The sequence below is a fragment of the Heptranchias perlo genome, chromosome 5 (genome assembly GCF_035084215.1).
Source record: "Heptranchias perlo isolate sHepPer1 chromosome 5, sHepPer1.hap1, whole genome shotgun sequence".
Classification (NCBI taxonomy): Eukaryota; Metazoa; Chordata; class Chondrichthyes; order Hexanchiformes; family Hexanchidae; genus Heptranchias; species Heptranchias perlo.
The window spans coordinates 80,528,210-80,550,103 of NC_090329.1; the positions used below are offsets into that span (position 1 = coordinate 80,528,210).

General features: G+C 40.6%; 2 protein-coding genes across 5 annotated transcripts in view; one reads left to right on the top strand and one right to left on the bottom strand.

Moving 5' to 3' along the window:
- Positions 1-4,289, bottom strand: part of LOC137321547 (collagen alpha-2(IV) chain-like) — a 112,959-nt gene extending 108,670 nt beyond the window's left edge. The window contains exons 1-2 of the mRNA XM_067983944.1: positions 4,089-4,289; positions 3,631-3,800 (exon numbers count right to left, since the gene is read on the bottom strand). The gene's annotated coding sequence lies outside the window, so the exon portion shown is untranslated. The remainder of the gene's footprint in view (positions 1-3,630; positions 3,801-4,088) is intronic.
- Positions 1-21,894, top strand: part of nt5dc1 (5'-nucleotidase domain containing 1) — a 568,661-nt gene that overhangs the window by 255,027 nt on the left and 291,740 nt on the right. The gene's annotated exons all lie outside the window — the stretch shown is intronic.

Below are 21,894 nucleotides of genomic sequence, written 5' to 3' on the forward strand. Positions count from 1 at the left end.
TGAACTATTACTATCCCAGTCTATATTAGGATAGTTGAAGTCCTCCATTATCACTGCTCTATAGTTCTTGCACCTCTCTGTAATTTCCTTGCAAATTTGCTCCTCTTAATCCTTCCCACTAATTGGGGACCTATAGAAAACACCCAGTAGTTACTTTCTTTGTTGATATGCTTGTACAGTTTAAAAAGCTAGAAAAGCTATTCCAAAAATATCAGCATATCAGTATGTGAAATATACCTCAAAGACCACTATTATCTTTTCACACCTGTAGGTTGAATAACTGTGATACTTCAAAACGTTGAAGAGATTTGGAGTAGCTCATAACAGCTGCTTTTAAATTATGTGGGACCCTAATTGATATTAAATTGAAACAATTGCAACAAGGCTTGGTGGCAATGTGTACAGCAAATCAGATGTTGGGATATATTAAAAGATCAATATTCAGCCGCAATGGTGAGGTAATCCTGCCACCGCACTGAGATAATCATTGGTGCGACCATACTTAGTGTACAGCCGCAGCACAAAAAGGATGTTCCAGCTATTGAAAGGATATAGAAGAGGACAACCAGAATGATTGAAGAGTTGGAAGGATTGGATTATGAGGAGCAATTATGTAAATTGGACATGTTGTCACTGGAAAAAAGAAGGGTGAGAGGTGATATGATTGCTGTTCTTAGGATTCAAAGCGGCCTAGATAATGTGGATCATGACAAGCTGTTTCACCTTGTCCAGAACAGTAGAACCAGAGGACACCGTCTGCGCTTGAAGGGGTGGTAAATTCAAAACTACTCTGTGAATATTATATCAGTGAGCGAGTGGTAAATCTATGGAACAGGTTTCTGGTGGAGATGATGGAAGTAGATAGTGGTGATTAATTCAAATGCAAATTAGACAGATTTTGGGATACATTATGAGTAATTTGAGACATGACATATGGTAGGTGTAGCTTGCTTGGGAGGAACAAGTGTCTGGACCTATGGTTCCCAAAGCTTTTCTTGCCTCATGTCTGAGTCTGTTACAGATTAATTGATTGAGATTGGTTGTCGCAATTAGTCAACAACTCCATTATTGTTGTAACAATCATCTAGCAATTCATATGTTCCTATGATCTACTCTAGTACCGCCAATTCTCGGTAACATGGATCTCACATAGCCAATTAGAAACTGAATATAAAAATATCAGCACTCACTAAGACTGGCGGCCCAAAAGACCCACTGAAAATATGTCTTCCCAGCTGATTGTAAAACTGCCAGGATTTTCTAACAATCAGCTTGTAGCCAGCTGTGTGTTTCCAGGAACCAGCTCAGGTTTTGCACAATGTAAACGCAGATAATAAAGGTAACTGGTGGGAGAGTTGGAATATAGAATATCTGTAAGCAGAGACTGAGAATGAAGGTGCTTGTATCTAAAAGTGCTGTAGTTAATAAGGAATTGTGCAGTTTGAACCTTCTTTAATTGAGTTTTGGCACTTCAAAAGAGGGTTCATTGAAGTCAAATGCAATAGATCAGCCATGTGATCACCTAATTTATTCTACATTCAGTTACGTACATAAGTTGGGGATTGAGATGCGTGACTTGGTATAATTAATCTTTTTGTTAACTAGAGATTTGAAGCTAAATTGGAATAAGAAGCCATTTTTAGAACTGAAGTAATAAGATACTGCTATAGACATCATTCTTAACTATGGGGCAGGTTTTTTTAATTAACCAGTTCACAAAGGAAATTTGCAGTTTACGTTTTTTTCCTCCCTGGTAGTGCCTTTTAATGTGAAATTGTGATGACACAAAACTGGGTGGGAATGTGAGTTGTGAGGAGGATGCAAAGAGGCTTCAAGGAGATATAGACATGCTAAGTGAGTGGGCAAGAACAAGGCAGATGGAATATAATGTGGAAAAATGTGCAGTTATCCACTTTGATCGGAAAAACAAAAATGCAGAGTATTATTTAAATAGTGAGATATTGGGAAATGTTGATGTTCAAAGGGACCTGGGTGTCCTTGTACATGAGTCACTGAAAGCTAACATGCAGGTGCAGCAAGCAATTAGGAAGGAAAATGATACGTTGGCCTTTATTACAAGAGGATTTGAGTACAGGAGTAAAGATGTTTTACTGCAATTATATAGGGCCTTGGTGAGACCGCACCTGGAATATTGTGTACAATTTTGGTCTCCTTACCTCAGAAAGGATATACTTGCCATAGAGGGAGTGCAACGAAGGTTCACCAGACTGATTCCTGGGATGGCGGGATTGTTGTATGAGGAGAGATTGGGTCAACTCGGCCTGTATTCTCTAGAGTTTAGAAGAATGAGAGGTGATCTCATTGAAACATACAAAATTCTTACAGGGCTCGACAGGGTAGATGCAGGGAGGATGTTTCCCCTGGGTGGGGAGTCTAGAACCAGGGTCACAGTCTCAGAATAGGGGTAGGCCATTTAGGACTGAGATGAGGAGAAATTTCTTCACTCAGAGGGTGGTGAATCTTTGAAATTCTGTACCCCAGAGGGCTGTGAAGGCTCAGTCATTGAGTACATTCAAAACAGAGATCGAAACATTTCTAGGTATTGAAGGCATCAAGGGATATGGGGACAGTGGAGGAAAATGGCGTGAAGTAGAAGATCAGCCATGATCTTGTTGAATGGCGGAGCAGGCTCGAGGGACCGGAAGGCCTACTCCTACTCCTATTTCTTATATTCTTAGGTTCTTATGCAATAAAAACGTCTATAGATGTCTATAGTGCAGTACTTTTAAGTATATGATGATTAGAAAATTACCATATCCGGAAGCCTATTGTCTCAAATTAATCAGGTACCCTCCCCTCTGTGCTATTTTGAGAATTTCCCCAGACCTGTAAATCACTAATTTTAATAAGTTTGCAGTTGTTTTAACAGACCATTATTTTTGGTAAAAAGCATTTGCCAAACGTTATATCAAAAGATGAAGTGGCATAAATAGTCTCAAAACACATAATTCTGTCACTTGCACAAAGCATCGTCATGGCACTGACTGCTTGAAATTGTCCTGGTGGGATGGGGTTGTTAAATGAAAAGTTTTTCATTGTCTTAAATGTCTTTGGCCAGACTCAGGTACCTCTTCTCTAGGCTGCCCAACAGGTGGCAGCTTGAAATAAAATAAGGCAGTAGGCTGGCAACACCCACTCCTGTCTCGTTTTTTTTACTATTCTCGGGATGTAGGCGTCACTAGCAAGGCTGGCATTTATTGCCCATCCCTCCCTACTACTCTGGGAAACATCTCCAATTCTGTAGTGTTGTGCAAAGTGTACATTATCAAATTTATTCTGTTTGAGAAATGCTTTCAGTAAATACTCTATTTTGTCTGAACAATACAGTTAGGTACACAGACTCACTTTTACAAACAGACTCTATCGGCTAATTGGAAGGATCCCGTTTTGGTGTCATTGCATTTACCTAGATGTCGGGTTTAGTCACACAGCAATAGGTCACTGAAAACCTAACAATACAGCCAGCATGAATTCGTGGATAACAACACAAATCTGCACTCAACATAACATAGCGAGGGATTGAGGTAATAATGAAAATAAAACATTATTGCATTTTTTCTGGATATTTGTTGTCAGAACTATTACACAATACATAATAGAAATACCTACCTCCTGATGCCCCATCGTTTCATCTGTTAAAAATAGTTGCGCTTCTGATAGTATTTCCCACACTGTTTCCAGCCACACACAAATTAATAACTTCTGGCTGATTCTTGGGCAGTTCAATTCGTAATATTCTGACTTGTACTCCATCGTCTTTACCTAGCTATGATTAAGGACTGAGAAAATAAAAAGAAAACAGTTTGAATTGTAATGTGATTGAGCAGTGCCCAGGATGAGATCATAATGAAAGAAATAATTTGCATTTATATAGCACCTTTCATGTCCTCAGGGTGACCTAAAGTGCTTCACAGTTTGTGAATTACTTTTGAAGTGTTTTGTTCACAAATGGAGCAGTCAATTTGTGCACAACAAGGTCCCACAAACAACAATGAGATAAATGACCTGTTAATCTGTTTCAGTAGTGAGTGAGGGATAAATTTTGGCTAGGATGCCAGGAGAATTACCTTTTGAGTAGTGCCGTGAGATCTTTTACATCCATTGGAACAGGGAGCTGGGCTCTCCACTGAAAGACAGCACCTCCAACAGTGCAGCGTTCTCTCAGTACTGCTCTGAAGTAGCAGCCTCGAATATGTGCTCTTGGTGTAGAGTGGGGGCTTGAACCCACAATTTTTTGAATCAGTTGTGAAAGTGCTACCAACTGAGAAAAGCTGACACTCAAAAAAAAAAAAAATATTCTTCAAATTCCCCTGCCCAAAAAAAAAGCACAAGCATTAATGGATTTAGATGATGTATGCCAAGAACATGAGCACAAAAGGTGCCAAGGGCAAATCAAAAGGCCACAAAATTCCAGTATGTTTGTCCATGAATTTATATAAAGTGATACCCTCTTCAAAATTGAAATGACATTTATTTTTATAAATGTTTGTAAACAAACTTTGCTTGAAACAGAACTTTTGACCAAGTGAAAATTGTTGATGCGTGCTTTCAGATTTCGAACGTGGACCACAGCGTGATGCATTGATGCCTGAATCTGAATAGAGTTTGGATGGTTAATAATTATATGTTTGAGACTGAGCATGGTATTTGAATATAGGACGATATCCAGCTGTTTAGTATTACTGAGAGATATAGGCAAAACAGATTGTGCACAACTGATCTAAAAATAGCAACTGGAACGCTAAATTTTTATGCACAAATGAACGAAACCCACAGAGCTGTTGAGATGAAAGCTAGCTTGTTTTATTGCAACAGTTATGTAAGGTGTGCATAAGATAAGAAAAGGACAACGTAATAAACTATTTGTTATTTTTTGTTCAGCTGGTTTAATAACACATTGTTTTTTTTAATTAATCAATGCAAGTCAAGTCTTTTTATCAGCTTCTAATAATTTATTAATGGTGAAGTTACTGAAGAATGCCTGACTGCCACAATGATGACGAACAGAGATAATAGTAACATGCTTCACTGTGCTTTAAGAAAATGTCAACCTATTTCACATGTTGACCTTTTGTACATATTGTTTTATTGATTCTGTCTTCCTGAAAAGTCCTGCTGCTGACTGATGTGTGTACCTTATTCTTGAACTAGGTCTTGTTCTTTGTGTCAGCACCATTCTCCCCTTTAACGTCAAGCAGTGCATATTCTTAGCTTGTGTTAGCAATAATTCTGTGACTAGTTTGCAGTTCAAATGCGGTTCAATCCGGAGAAGTGTGAGGTAATGCATTTGGGAAGGGCAAATGAGGCAAGGGAATACACAATAAATGATATTGAGAAATGTAGAGGAACAGTGGGACCTTGGAGTTCATGTCCACAGATCTCTGAAGGTAGCAGAACAGGTAGATAAGGTGGTTAAGAAAGCATACGGGATACTTACCTTTATTAGCCGAGGCATTGTATATACGAGCAGGGCGGTTATGCTAGAACTGTATAAAACACTAATTAAGCCACAGCTAGAGTACTGCGTACAGTTCTGGTCACCACATTAGATGAAAGATGTGATTGCACTGGAGAGGGTAAAGAGGAGATTTACGAGGATGTTGCAAGGACTGGAGAATTTTAGCTGTGTGGAAAGATTGATAGGCTGGGGTTGTTTTCTTTGGAAGAGAGGAAGCTGAGGGGAGATTTAATTGAAGTGTACAAAATTACGAGGGGCCCAGATAGAGTGGATAGGAAGGACCTATTTACCTTAGCAGAGAGGTCAATAACCAGGGGGCATAGATTTAACGTAATTGTTAGAAGGATTAGAGGGGAGTTGAGGAGAAATGTTTTCACGCAGAGGGTGGTAGGGGTCTGGAACTCACTGCCTGAAAGGGTGGTGGAGGCAGAGACCCTCAACTCATTTAAAAAGCACTTGGCTATGCACTTGAAGTGCCATAACCTACAAGGCTATGGACCAAGAGTTGGAAAGTGGGATTAGGCTGGGTAACTCTTTTTCGGCCGGCACAGGCATAGTGGGCCGAATGGCGGCCTCCTGTGCTGTAAATTTTTATGATTCTCTGATTGGTTTTGATCTTCCCATTGTCTTTAGACCTCGCCAGAAACACCCTTACCCCTCCCACTGATTCCATCTCCATCCTCAGCCACAGTCTCGGGTTGAACCAGAACATTTGCATCCTTGGCATTCTATCCAACCCCAAGCTAACCTTCCACCCCCATATCCTCTCTATGACAAAGATCACCTACTTTCACCTCCACACTATCGCTTGGCTCTGCCCATGCTCAGCCTATCTGCTGCGGAAACCCTCATCTATATCATTGTCACCACCAGTCTCAACTATTCAAAGCTTTTAATATTATAGTCAACATGCTTTTCAATTGATTATTTATGCCTTCTCATCTCAAAGATTGATTGTCCAATGCTCTACTTGCTTGTCTCCCCAGCTGTCCATTAATTCAGAACTCTGCGGCCCGTAGCTAATTCCAAAGTTCCACACACTGCTGTCTTCACCGACCTCCACTGACTACCTGTCCCGCAGCTCATCAGGTTCAAAGTCCCAGTTTATTTGCTAGATTTCTCTGTCTTCACCCACCCCTGTTTAAAGCCTCCTCACAACTTTCCGTTTTCATTATGCTTTTAGTGACTTGCTCTAGTTTCTGCTCAGATTTCCTATAATCTAATGCACAGTCCAGCAATATCATATATGTACTCAAGGAAATATTTTCTTCACAGTGACATTACAAAGGCGGTTTTTGAGTTTGGCAAGTGGTGGGTGGTGCAAGCGTAGCATCCACCCAATGAGCCTGCAGGAGGCCTGATCGATTTTGATGATTGGGCCTCATCGTAATAGGGGGCGGAGGGCAGAAAATCTGGCCGTTCCTCCGCGGAAGCAGAGTGTTGAGTGCGGAGGGAACAGCAGTGATTGGGGTGATTTTTGTGGGGCCAGGTGGATGATTCATGCTCTTCCTGGCCCCACAAGAATCATTTAAAAAAGGAAACTTTAATGTTTTAAGAGCTTCCTCGAGCAATGCCTTTAATGGCCACTGATTAGGCTGCACTGCATTCAGTTCTACCGGGAATAAATTTAAAACAGAAATAGACAGTTTCCTAGAAGTAAAGGGAATTAGGGGTTATGGGGAGCGGGCAGGAAATTGGACATGAATTTTGATTTGAGGTTAGGATCAGATCAGCCATGATCTTATTGAATGGCAGAGCAGGCTCGAGGGGCCGATTGGCCTACTCCTGCTCCTATTTCCTATGTTCTTATGAATCTCCTCCCTGTGTCAGGCAGGAGTGTTGACTGCCCATTGCAAGGCCCCCTCCAAAATTGCAGTGGCCGTAAAGACGGCGGGAAGTTTTTTCTCACAATTTTCATCTCACTGCCACCCCATTTTTCAGCAGTGATGACTGTTGGTGAGATGAAATTCTGCCCCTATAGGTATTGGAATGATACTGTTTGGGAGTATTTAACGTATAGCATTATCCTTATAATCAATTGAAAAACATTGCCAATTAATAAAAATGCTGTTGAAGTCTTAGAAGACATTGCACTCTTATAGACTGAACACTGAACTGATGTAAACACTTTTAACTTAATTCTTAAAAAAGTTTCTTCATCTGTGCAACTTCTCTCCCAGACTATCACCTTGTAAAAAAATGGTTGAGTTGTTCCAGATGACCTGTTTCTACCACTCTCTGTGACTTCAGATATACACTATGCACAGGGATGCAGAATGATGTAAATGTCACAAGTAACTCCAAAATAAAATTCTGAGCAGCAGGACTTATGATAATTACTACAGAAGGCACTTAATAAATTAAGATAAGAATGTGCATTTATATAGCACAACATTGCATCGTTCAGAAATGCCTCAAAGTGCGTCACATCCAGTTACTAATTTTGAATCTCTCTCGAAGGAAAGAAGAAAAGAAATGAAGTGCTTGTATTTATATAACGCCTTGTAACATCTCGCAAAAATGTCCTAAAGTTCTTCACATATTATGAATTATTCTGAAATGAAGTCACTGTTGTTCTGTAGGCAAACATAGCAACCATTTTGCACATAGCAGGGTTTCACAAACAGGAATGAGATGAATAGCCAGTTAATCTGTTTTAGTGGTATTGGTTGAGAGAGGAATGTTGGCCAGGACACCAGGAGAATATCCTGCTGTTCTTCAAATAATGTTATGGGGATCTTTAATGTCAAACTGAACCACCGGGTCAGGCAAACAGCGCCTCAGCAAAACATCTTATTTTAAGGACAGCAACTCTGACAGTGCAAAAGTCCCTCTTTTCAGACACTGAATTGTCACCTTAGATTACGTGCTGAAATCCTGGAGTGCGCTTGAACCCACAATCTCCTGACTCAGAGGTTAAAGTGTTATCAACTAAGTCAAGCTGACACTAAAGTAAGAAAATTTAAGACTGGGTCAGGAAAAGAAAATGCCACTGTTGAAGTCTAAACTCAGGTTTTGTATTAGTAGAAAGTTTAATTATATTAACTTTGAACTATGTCATTTTAATATAACAGTTAAATAATGATCTCTGTTCATGGCAGTGACATGCCATCAATAACTGTCAACTTATACTCAAAGTATAAAGCCGCAAATGCAAAATAGTAGTGCATCAATATATTCATTTTCATTATTTGAAAACATCATGATTTACATGAGTAGTACATAAGATGGCATCTGTTTCCAACTTTAGAGTTAGGCTGCAGGAATTTAACACGGCTTGTTGGTCAGAAAGCTCTCCGGAGTAATGTAGCATTATCATGATTGTTTACCACTGCTTTTCACCATAGTTTCTGAGTTAATGTTCAGATGCACTGTGGATTTAGATCTATAGCTAAAAGTCAATGAAATTATTTTAAGTACTTATTAGCATTCTTTTGTAAACAGTGCAAGTGACTCCTCGCTATTATTTGAACTGCAGTACTATCATACTAAATAACACATGTAGAAAAAGAAAGGCACCTTTCACAAACCTCAGGACATCCCAAAGTGCTTTACAGCCAATTAAGTACTTTATGAATTGTGGTTATTGTTGTAATGTAGGGAAACGTGGCGAGAAGTTTGCGCAAGCAAGGTCCAACAAACAGCAATTAGATAAATGACCAGATGATCTGTTTTAGTGATGGTTGAGGGATAAATATTGGCCAGGTCACCGAGGATAACTCCCCTACTCTTCTTCGAAAAATGCTATGGGATCTTTTATGTCTGCCTGAGAGGAAAGACAGAGACTCAGGTTGAAGTTTCATCCGAAAGATGGCACCTCCGATAGTGCAGCACTCCCTCAGTACTGCACTGGAGTGTCAGCCATGATAATGTGCTCAAGTCTCTGGAATGAGACTTGAACCCACAAACTTCTGACTCAGAGGTGAGAGTGTACCACTGAACCAAGGCTGCCACCTAAATGGTTCCCATAAATATTTTCAGGCAAAATTCTAATACATTTTCAAAAAGCTTTTTCCTCAACTTTGTCAGTTTTAACTATAATAGTCATTGTATCAAATAGGTTACTTTACATTAACGATCTCAACTTCATAAGATGCATATTATATATGTAGCAGGCAGGCTTGAGGTAGCTATAACCTGTTGATCACAATATAAATCTATATAATTGGAAGATTTGTTTCCAGCACATTGTTACATCTTTCAAGGCATCACATCTGAAACTGTGCCTTCAGAGGTGGGAGAGTTGTCATAACGTAAGTGACCAATGTCAAGAAGTTTAGGGGAGGAAAAAATAAACCAAGTTACTTGCATCTTGTGCAAGTTTTGTAAAGTGGTATGGAAATTATATTGCACATATTACATCTGTGAGGCCTGTATCTTCTATCATCATTAAGGGATGTAATGTTTTTACCTCTATTGCTTCAGTAAATTGATTGTATTGCTGCAATGGTGAACTGCTGTCACTTTTAGACTGCAGCAGCTACTGTGGTAAACACCAGAAACTGCTCGCCACATCCCAGACTGCCTGTGATCACTACCACTGGAGATCTAATAGTTTATATAAAATTTAACTTCAGCCAAAGGCTTTAATGCTATATTTAACTTACCCTCGGGCAGTTTTCTGGCAAGTGACATGTCTATCATATAATGTTCCATTTTGTGTTAGATTTGTGGGCTAACCTGAAATTGGTTTTTTCCTTTTTTTGCCTGTCAACAGATGTCAGACTAAAAAACGTTTAAGTTAGATTGTGCTATACATTAAATTTTATGGTGTTACTGTGAGAAGGCTAAAATCTAATTTTTTTTGTTAACTCAGGGTTGTATTGCCATTTTCACATTTTATAGCAATAACAAATCAAGTAGGCTAACTGGTACATAGCTGTTACATTGATTTTGTTTGTGAGAATGTTAACTTGGGAATTTGTGCATAGTATAAAAAGTCATACTTTTTTATTATTTCTTATTATTTTGGGGGAGGGAGGAGCACAGGAGGCTGTAGTTCAGAAGTGTGAAACAAAACATAAAATATTTTCAAAGGATCTATGCCATGCAACAATGTTACAAACTGATTATGAATGTAGGCCAAACCTGTTGCTTAACTTCTGACTTATGTAATATGCAATGGTAGTTTTGAATTTATGAAAAAGGTTATTATAAGCCTCATAGGTTGGTATGATATAATAACTTGGTGTTATTTGTAAATTATTGTGAATAATTAAATTGTTAATAGTTAATCTGTACTTTTGAAAGTTTCTCATGATTTGACAAAATGAAGAATATACATTTCCTTTATTCAGTAGATCTGAAGTATTTTGAGTTGCAATGAACAAGCTTTCTGCAGGCAGATACTTTATTCTGTTGAAAAAAACCTCAAACATTTCAAAATTAAAATGGTAAGGAATTAAACATTGAATCTGCTGTTCAAAGGAAACTTTTAATTTCACAGGAAGATGAGGATACTGTACATGTGACAGATATGTTTGGTTTTAATTAGGACATGCTGAAACCGACTAAATTACAGTCTGGTAAAAATTGCATGCTTTATAGTCTGTCTGAGCAGGAATTTCGCAACTGTAATATGAAATAAGGGAGTGCAAAATAAGCTCTGCTAACAACACTCCCCTGGTACATAAAAAGTGAGTCTAGACTGTTTCTTCCTCAGACTCAACTGCTTTTTTTTCCCCCGTTGGCACCACCTAATGGCCAGTATAAATGGAATATCATAAATAAGTCCTTTTATGTGGCATGGTTTTATTACAGATAAACTTTTATAAAAATAACTTTTGTGTATATGTGGCACTAAGAGCTTTGCATTTGCTGACAGCACTGTTCCAGTCTTATTGGCAATATTTTTTAATATTTGAATGATGTTTTGTAAAATGGCTGTGCTCAACCTGTTGACATAGCTGAACTAAGTCAATGTTATTTTATGTACTTTGGTCTTGCCTGATTTTGGATAGCTGTCTAGAACATCACCAGAGTAAAGAGCTAAAAGCTCTTCCTTGAGGCATCTCATGGCAAAGAAAGAGAAATAGCTTATTTTAGACCAAACTGTCATCAGGATGATGTGCAGGTAGCTCCTACTTTAAAGGCTTTTGCATCCACATAGGGATACCTATTTTAGGCAGAATCAGCAGCATTTGGCTCCTTTTTACAAACAGTATACTTTTTCTATCAGGATGTTTCCATTGAGCATAATTGTGATAAAAGGGAACCTCTGTGCCCAATAGATCTTATGCAAGGAATCTTACACCAGGTTATAGTCCAACTGTTTTATTTGAAAATCACAAGCTTTCGGAGGCTTTCTCCTTCGTCAGGTGAGTGTGGGATTCGGATTCCATGGAATATAACCTGGTGTTGTAAGATTCCTTGCATTTGTCAACCCCAGTCCATCACCGGCATCTCCACATCAATAGATCTTAAAGATGGCATCACCTTATGACCTTTCATTGTTGCTCTTCTGATAACTTGTATTTCATCCCCAGCAAAGCTATTCTTACACCTTTAATATTATAACAATGTCATGACTTGTCAGGAAATGGGGTGGAGTGGTTGAGGTCAGGGAAATGGGATTCATTTAAGAAACAGCTAGATGATATAAGTAGAAAGATGTTAGAGTTGGTACCCTGGAAAGATGGGATAAAATGGACTGATGGACCTTCTTCATCCAAACTTATCTTGTGAGCTTATGAATCCTTCATTAAATGGTGATTACTCATTAGAGTGAAACTCAGTCAACTGCAGGTATTTCATTTCAAAACATTGATACATGAAACTTTCAAACTTATAACTATAATTTGTTCACATTCTAGCCAACACTCAATGACTGGAGCAGTGAGAGAGCCAACAGCACAATGACTAAATAAGGTCCTTGCCCTACAATTCCTCAACCTGAAGTTGCCATTGACTTCTTAGATCTCAGACTTATCCCTCATGTTTCTCACTGTTTAAATGAACATTTTCCAACTGCAGTGGGGCACTACAGTTGGCCTCAGCAGCCTTGGGTTAGTGAGGAAAAGATCAGCCAGGGTTCCTGCTCCTGAATACCATCCAATAACCCCCACAGGATAGATCAGACAGGTTCCTACTCCTGAATACCATCCAATAACCCCCACAGGAAAGATCAGACAGGTTCCTACTCCTGAATACCATCCAATAACCCTCACAGGAAAGATCAGCCAGGATTCCTACTCCTGAATACCATCCGATAAGCCTCACAGGATAGATCAGCCAGGGTTCCTGTTCCTGAATACCATCCAATAACCCCCACAGGAAAGATCAGACAGGGTTCCTGTTCCTGAATACCATCCAATAACCCTCACAGGAAAGATCAGCCAGGGTTCCTGTTCCTGAATACCATCCGATAACCCCCACAGGAAAGATCAGACAGGGTTCCTGTTCCTGAATACCATCCAATAACCCTCACAGGAAAGATCAGACAGGGTTCCTGTTCCTGAATACCATCCAATAACCCTCACAGGAAAGATCAGACAGGGTTCCTGTTCCTGAATACCATCCAATAACCCCCACAGGAAAGATCAGACAGGTTCCTACTCCTGAATACCATCCAATAACCCTCACAGGAAAGATCAGCCAGGGTTCCTGTTCCTGAATACCATCCAATAACCCTCACAGGAAAGATCAGCCAGGGTTCCTGTTCCTGAATACCATCCAATAACCCCCACAGGAAAGTGTTATGTGAGCTTCGGGGTCAGATAAGCACAACAACAAAAGCCACAACAAAATCTTGCATTTATACGGTGCCTTTAGCATAGAAAATCATGCCAAGGCACTTCACAAGAGACATAATCAGACAGAAATGGACACCGGGCCAAAGAAGGGGATATTAGGAGAGCGATCAAAAGAATGGTCAAAGAGATGGGTTTTAAGGATGGCTATAAAGGAGAAAAGGGAGGTGGAGAAGCAGAGAGGTTTATCATGGAAGGAGGCCATTCGGCCCGTCACGTCCATGCCGGCTTTCTGCAAGAGCAATCCAGCTAGTCCCATTCCCCTGTCCTATCCCCGTAGTCCTGCAACTTTTTTCCCTTCAAGTATCTATCCAGTTCCTCTTTGAAAGCCATGATTGAATCTGCCTCCACCACCCCTTCAGGCAGTGCATTAAAGATCACAACCACTCGCTGTGTAAAAAGGTTTTTTCTCATGTCGCCTTTGGTTCTTTTGCCAATCACCTTAAATCTATGTCCTCTTGTTCTTGACCCCTCCGCTCATGGGAACAGTTTCTCTATCTACTCTGTTCAATCCCTTCATGATTTTGAAAACCTTTATCAAATTGTACGCCCAAGTCCAAGTCATTAATATATATCAAAAAAAGCAGTGGTCCTCGTACCAACCCCTGGAGAACACGACTGTCTACCTCCTTCCAGTTTAGGGTTGGAATTTCAGAACGTGGGGTCTAAACAGCTGAAGGGACAGCTGTCAGTAGTAGGTGAAGGGAGTGGGAGATGCACAAGCAGCTAGAGTCGGAGGAACAAAGAATTCTGGGGGTTGTAGAGATGCAGGCAGTTACAGAGGTAGGGAGCGGTGAGGCCCTGAAGGGATTTAAGAATGAGGATGAGAATTTTAAATTTGAGCCGCTGGGGGACCAAGAGCCAATGTAAGTCCGTGAGGACAGGGATGATGGGTGAGCAGGTGTGGGCTAGGATACGGACAGCAGAATTTTGGAAGAGCTGAAGCTTGTAGAGAATGGGTAAGCCAGCCAGGAGAGCATTGGAATAGTCGAGACTGAAGGTGATGAAAAGTATGAATGAGGGTTTCAGCAACAGATGGCGGGACAGAGGCAAGCGATATTACAGAGGTAGAAGTAGGCGTTTTTTGTGATGAAGAGGATATGGAGTTGGAAGGTCAGCTCAGGGTCAAATAGGATTCCGAGGTTGTGAACATTCTGGTTCAACCTGAGACAGTGGCCGGGAGGGGGATGGAATCGGTGGCAAGGATGCAAAGTTTGTGAAGTGGGCCAAAGATGATGACTTCAGTCTTCCCAGTGTTTAACTGTGGGAGATTGTGGCTTCTCCAATGCTGGATGTGAGACAAGCAGTCTGGCAGCACAGAGAGGTGGTGGCAGCAGCGTACATGTGGAAGCTCACTCCATTTCTTCGGATGATGTCAACAAGGGGTAGCACTGTAGATGAGAAACGGGAGGGGGTGAAGGATAGATTCTTGGGGGACTCCAGAGGTAATGGTGCGGGATGGGAAGAGAAGCCATTGCTGGAGGTGTTCTGGCTATGATTGGATAGGTAAGAGTGGAACCAAGCGAGGGCAGTCTGTTGAGCTGGACAATGGAGAGAGGCGTTGAAGGAGGGCGGCGTGGTTGACTGTATCAAAAGCTGCAGGGGCAAAGCAGGATGAGGAGGGAAAATGCACCACAGTCCCAGTCATAGAGGATGTCATTTGTGACTTTGATTAGGGCTGCTTCAGTGGGCTTGATTGTGGTGCTCCCCACAGTCAGATGGATTGCTAGCACTGTCTGAGGTCACTTGAGGTAGCGGAGAGCTGTTTGCACCCATGAAACCATATCCCAGTAGGAGTCAGCAACAGCGAGAGAGCAAGGGGAGAAAACTGGAAAAAACATTTGGGCAACCTGTGTCAGTGATTAAGATAACACTTCTGTAACTCAGCAAGTGCAATCAAATTGTGGATTGTTTCCATCATAATATCATATACTGGTCTCATTTGAATTAAATAGTTCTCTGGTAAAGTAAATTAAAAATATTTGGATCACTTGATAACTGAATCCCTAAAGCTATTAGTATTAAACCTGGCTTATGCATTTATTGGTCATACTTTTTATTGCTGAGGAAATGCTACTTCTTCTGTTACTAGTCACCAACTCTATCCCTCCCACTGGCCACCGTCTGAGGCTGAACCAGACCGTTCACAACCTTAACATCCTATTTGCCCCTGAGGTGAGGTTCCGACCACATACCCGCTCCATCACCAAGACCGCCTATTTCCACCTCTGTAACATCGCCCGTCTCCACCCCTGCCTCAGCTCATCTGCTGTTGAAACCCTCATCCATGCCTTTGTTCCTCTAGACTTGACTTTTCCAATGCTCTCCTGGCCGGCCTCCCATCTTCCACCCTCCATAAATTTGAGCTCATCCAAATCTCTGCTGCCCATATCCTAACTCGCACCAAGTCCCATTCACCCATCACCCCTGTGCTCACTGACCTATATTGGCTCCCAGTCCGGGAATGCCTCAATTTTAAAATTCTCATCCTTGTTTTCAAATCCCTCCATGGCCTCACCCCTCCCTATCTCTGTAACTTCCTCCAGCTCTACAACCCTCCGAAATCTCTGCGCTCCTCCAATTCTTGCCTCTTGCGCATATCCGATTTTAATCACTCCACCACTGACTTCAGCTGCCTAGGCCCTAAGCTCTGGAATTCCCTCCCTAAACCTCTCTACCTCTCCTCCTTTAAGATTCTCCTTAAAATCTACTCTTTGACCAAGCTTTGGGTCACCTGTCCTAATATCTCCTTATGTGGCTCAGTGTCAAATTTTGTTTGAAAATCGCTCCTGTGAAGCGCCTTGGGACATTTTACTACGTTAAAGGCGCTATATAATTGCAAGTTGTTGTTGTAGTTTGATTATATGTGAATATGACAATGTATGGATAGGGAAACCATTTCCCAAGATTATAGTTTCCATCAGAAATGTCCCTACGGATTTCACCTTTCATCAGGATACCTTGTATAGAACTGCCCATATCTCAGAAGGTTGCAAAATTACTAATCTACAGTTAGCAGCTTTAATCAAAGGACTGAATGACAGGCTTCTTCGTCATATGAGCAGAGTACATTCTGTGATCTTCCGTTTAATTTCTGTGCTTTCAAAATCACTGTAGATAAGAACATAAGAAATAGGAGCAGGAGCAGGAGTAGGCCATACAGCCCCTCGAGCCTGCTCCACCATTCAATAAGATCACAACTGATCTTCAACCTCAACTCTACTTTCCCGCCTGATCCCCATATCCCTTGATTCCCTTCGGGTCCAAAAATCTATCCACCTCAGCCTTGAATATACTCAGTGACTGAGCAGCCACAGCTATCTGGGGTAGAGAATTCCAAGGATTTACAATCCTCTGAGTGAAGAAATTCCTCCTCATCTCAGTCCTAAATGGCCGCCCCTTATCCTGAGACTATGCCCCATAGTTGTAGACTCTGCAGCCTGGGGAAATAGCCTCTCAGCATCTACCCTGTCAAGCCCTCTCAGAATCTGACAAGGTTTCTTCTAGACATTCAGTGATACAAAATCATAACCTCACTGATAAAGAACTTGTTTTAAATTTTGTAAAAATTGTACCCACAGAGATTCAAATAACAACTGTAGAGAAATTCAGGCTGCAGTTGATGGGGCATGGGTTAAAGCCTGTAGAATATTTGAGGATAAGTGAACCATTCCGCACTAACCTGACAATCTTCTGTGTTAGCCAGTGAGCTTGAAGAGGCTTTTAGGAGTCATGGTGGGCTATGAAGCTAAATGCCCATCACCATTTGGTAAATCCACTTAAGTACTCTTTCACATCAACCTAGAATGAAAGATTATTCAAGAGATGATGCAAACAAAAAGGAAATATTACATATCTGGTAAAGACTTTTATAACACTGTACCTCCATTAGTTTTAGAAGCTCCATCCTAAATCTCACATACAGTTAGTAAGACTGATACTTGTTTTCTTGCCTTAGCTTTTGTCTAGTATTGGTTTCTGTGGTCCAGTTGGTTTGGACTTATTCCAGAACAGCATGCAAACCAGCTGCTTTGGATTATGGGTATAGTGCAATTATGTTACCCTTTTGAACTTTAATTGGCTGTACAGTATTCTGTCTTTGGGGTCAGCAAAAACATGCACTTAGGGTGTAAGAATTAGAGGTACTAGCGAAAAGGAGTACTTAGGAAACATCTTTATCAGGGAAGTCTACATTCATTACTGTGAATTGTGTAAAGAAAAGCAGGTTGAATTATCAGGAGTACATTGTAGCAGCAGTTTAATTAGCTCTGATTTATTTTTTGTGGCCTTTTTCACTTCTACTCTGCACCTCCCCAGCTGAGATGGGGATTTTACAGCAAGAAATTGAAGATATGGGATTGTCTGCTGGTTTGGAATCTAGAGCCACATTATTCTCTGGTTTTGTCGCACAGTCTCACTTGTGACATAGATTTAACTCCCAACTTTACCTACAACATCGAAAATCCAAATGCAATGCTGTTGTGACCTGTTTTGCAAAGGTGGGTAAATGGAGTTGAGTTACAGATGAGCCATGATCTAATAGTATGGCGGAACAGGCTCAAGGGGCTGAATGGCCTACTCCTGTTCCTATATAACAATTACTTTCTCCAAAATGCACTTAAAAGCGTACAAGCATATAATAAAGGACAGGAAAATACCAGCTGGTCCATCGAGGGTGTCCCATCCCAGCATGGTATTACTTCTGCTCCCATGCCCTCACCCCTCCCCAATACAGTCACACACACAATCTCCTGAGAGAGGCAAAAAACATAGAAAAAAACCTTAGGCCAATTTAGGCAAAAATCTTGGGGATTTCCTCTCCAACCCTCAAAGGCAATCATGGTGACTGGGTGACCCAACCCCCACTGACCTATCTACCTTCGATATCTGGATATGTTTGCCGCTCATAGGTATTCCGCCACTTTCCCTTTGAATGCTTGAAGCGAATCTGCACATGCTGACAATTTATTCCAGAGGTTGACAGCTCCTTGTGAAAAGAAGTACCTCCTAACATTTAACCTATGCTTTTGTACATTATTCTTATGTCCCCTGGTCAACCCTCACCTGTTTAGCTCGAATAGCCCATGCACATGAAGTGAGTCTGATCCTTTCATTATTTTAAAGGCATCAATCAAATCAATCATTATGGGAATTCTTTCACCACATGCACTGCAGTGGTTCAAGAAGGCGGCCCACCACCACCTTCTCGAGGGCAACTCGGGACAGACCACAGAATTCAAAAATGCTGCTTACAACGATAGGCTTAGTAGAGAGCTGGATGAGGTTTTTTACTCTAGAAAAGCATAGACTTTGAGAAGCCTTGCTAGTTTAACTTCTGTCCATGTGCTATTTCAATAACTTGCTCAGTATGAACCTTTAGAAGAGTTTGGCTGGTAGAGAAAAGCTACTGGATTAGGAAAGGCTGTGTGGAACCAATTTAAAGAAACTACGAGATTAAAGCAATCAGTTGGCAAAATTAGCAATAAACTGTAAATTTAAGCAATCAGCCTTGAACTGATAGTGAGAAACAGTAAGACAACTGCAATCAGCATGGACTAGTAGCAGAAACTGAGATGAAATTTATTTAAATTGCAGCGTAAATTATTCAAAAGGCAATAAAATTATTTGAACTGGGTAAGCAATGTTGCTGAGAAATGCTAGAGACTGAAACACTGCAGCTGATGTTGCTTCTTTTAGCAGTATGTAAGAATTTTAGGCATAGGAAAAAGGTAATTAGAACCAAAAAACCTGGACTGTTTTTACTAATCAGTGTTTTACAAATGCCTAACTCCAATTCTTTGGGGCACCCTTGCATATTGATACCATATGGCTGCAATTCCAGGAAGAGGTGGAAACCTGGAAATGTCTTGCTCTACCTCATTTAAAGCCACCGACCTTTGGGTAAGCATACTCCAAGGCGGCCTTCGAGACACACGACAACGCAAAATCGTCGAGCAGAAATTGATAGCCAAGTTCCGCACCCATGAGGACGGCCTCAACCGGGATCTTGGGTTCATGTCACACTACACGTAACCCCACCAATGAACAAATGTTATCTGTTTTTAATATAACGGGTCATTGACTGTCTTCCTTCTCTCTCTCTCTCTCTCTCTCTCTTTTTTTTTGGGGGTTTGTATATTCGGTGGCCTTTTTAGGTGACACCTTTCTGTCTGCTCACTGTGATTGCCTTGGCAACGGGCAGTAATCACCAGGCATTGTTCTGTGATTTTAAAATGCGAAGGATTCGAAAATGTCATTTCCATACCGTTCACCTGACGAAGGAGGAAGCCTCCGAAAGCTTGTGGAATTTAAAATAAATTTGTTGGACTATAACTTGGTGTTGTAAAATTGTTTACAATTGTCAACCCCAGTCCATCACCGGCATCTCCACATCATTTAAAGTACAATGATGGACCTGCACCTATTGTAGACGCAGGTCGAGCTTTGTCCCCCCAACCCCATGGGAAGCCCCATAATTCCTGTGGCATTGCAAATCATGCGGAAATCCCAGTGTAATAAGTCTCTACCCCCTTTTGCCTCACCTTTACACCTGGGGAATGGGCATTTCCCGGAGGCAAAGCTCCTATATTTTTGCAAAGAGGATGAAGTTTTGTGTTCTTTATTGTATGTCGCTTAGCAAAGTCACTGCCTATTAATTTTGCTAATTTTACATTGAACAAAAAATTCTATAGCGAAGATTTTCCAGGGTTTGTGCCAAGGCGCACTGGATTGTCTGGGTACAGTGAATTTCGGGAAGTCAGGTAGGTTCAAGCACGTGGCTGTAAAGGAACATGCACAATTTCCGTGCCGTTAATTCCATATTTGATGCATCCAGGCATTCCATTGAGTCTGGACACAGACTGAGGAAAGTCTCACCGAATATCTTTCTTTTGCTCTGCCACAAATATTAGATAGGTTTAAATATAATAGTTTCTTGATAGCTAGGACCCCAGATTATCAGTTTGCTCTGATTCCTGATGACCTTTGCGGAGTCTGTTCAATTTCTCAACTTCATAGTCCTAATTGAAGAGCTGGCTTCATTTGGAGAGTTAGCACCAGCACAGATGACATGGTCCAAATGGCCACCTTCTAGTCTATAATTTTATGGTTCCTTGTTGAAGACCTTACATATAAAATCAGCAATCTGGACATTTTGTAGTTTTACAAAGTGCGTTGTATTTAATTTTAAAACATTCCTCACCAGGTTGTGCACTATTCCCAGGACAAGAATGCACATAGGCAGCCTGCTCCAGGTCTTTATACCTATGGTGCTCTATTTCTTGCTACTAGGAAGTGTATGAGAACAAAGTGGGTTGACTTGATCTCAGATGTTCTCTCTCTCCCCATTGGGAAATGCCTGGCCTCAACTTGTACCTTTCCTATTGTCCAGCTGAAATAACGAGTGATGTTTAAAAGGGTAGTATATTATCAACGTGTCTATTTAAAAAGTACTTGGACTTTTCTTTGTAGTTCATTTTATCGTCTAGTCATACTGAAAAAAAATTGAGCATATTCCTATTAGACACAATAGTATGATACAGCTTTAAGTTACCAGGCACTCATATTACTTGGCTTTTCTCATTATATAGTGAATCATAGAACCTTACAGCACAGAAGGAGGCCATTTGGCCCATTGTGCCTGTGCCAGCTCTTTGACAGAGCTATCCAATTAGTCCCACTCCCGGCTCTTTCCCCATAGCCCTGCAATTTTCTCTCCTTCAAGTATTTATTTAATTCCCTTTTGAAAGTTACGACTGAACCTGCTTCTAACACCCTTTCAGGCAGTGCATTCCAGATCATAATAACTCACTGCGTTGGATAGTTCACATACAATGCACTATGCTAAACTGAAGGAATTTGAAAGAAAAATGTGTTGCTGTTCACCAGAGCAACCAGCTATGGATGTAAGGACTACAAAGATTATAAGGTACAGACTATTCTGTACAACCAATGATTTATTGACAACATCAAGCTCTGGACATGTTTATGGTGTTTTTTTGTGAAAATATCCAACTCAATATACTATTATTGTAATTCAATGTCTTTATCAGCAGTTTTTTTTGGTTTACTTTAAGACCTTTTCATTTTGCTGGTGTAAATGTTTATTTTCATCTTTAGACAACTGAATATTTAGCTTTATATATTTCCTGGTTGCAAGAAACCACTCAAAATTAAGTGGTTACATTTGTGGGTGTAACTGAACTATTTTAGGTACAAAAATTAAAGGGGCCTACAATAGTCATGGAAAGTTCAAAAAACCAAAACCATATTGTCTCCACTTGTTTATTTATAACTGGTAATTGAATACTTTTTGTTGCAAATTTCCATTTACTGTTTCCCACCCAGAACTCTTTTAAAAAGCTTCTGCAGTACAGATTTGATACAATGTTGCAGGTCCTGAACCTGAACTTTAATGAGTAGTGGGGTGAATGTTCTTTGTTTCTGTTTTCTTTTCCTATGTTTTTATGTTGTGATTTCCTGTATCTATCTGTCTCTCTTCCTAACTGTTGCAATGAATTTTAACCCTTTGAACACCACAAGTGAGGTTACTTGTCCAGGCTCCATTGGACTCTAGCCCCCACTGATGATTAACCCTCTTCCAGGTTTTGATGCGTGAAAATTATTTTTTCAGGCACAGAAGAATGCACAAAATAATGGAGGAAGACA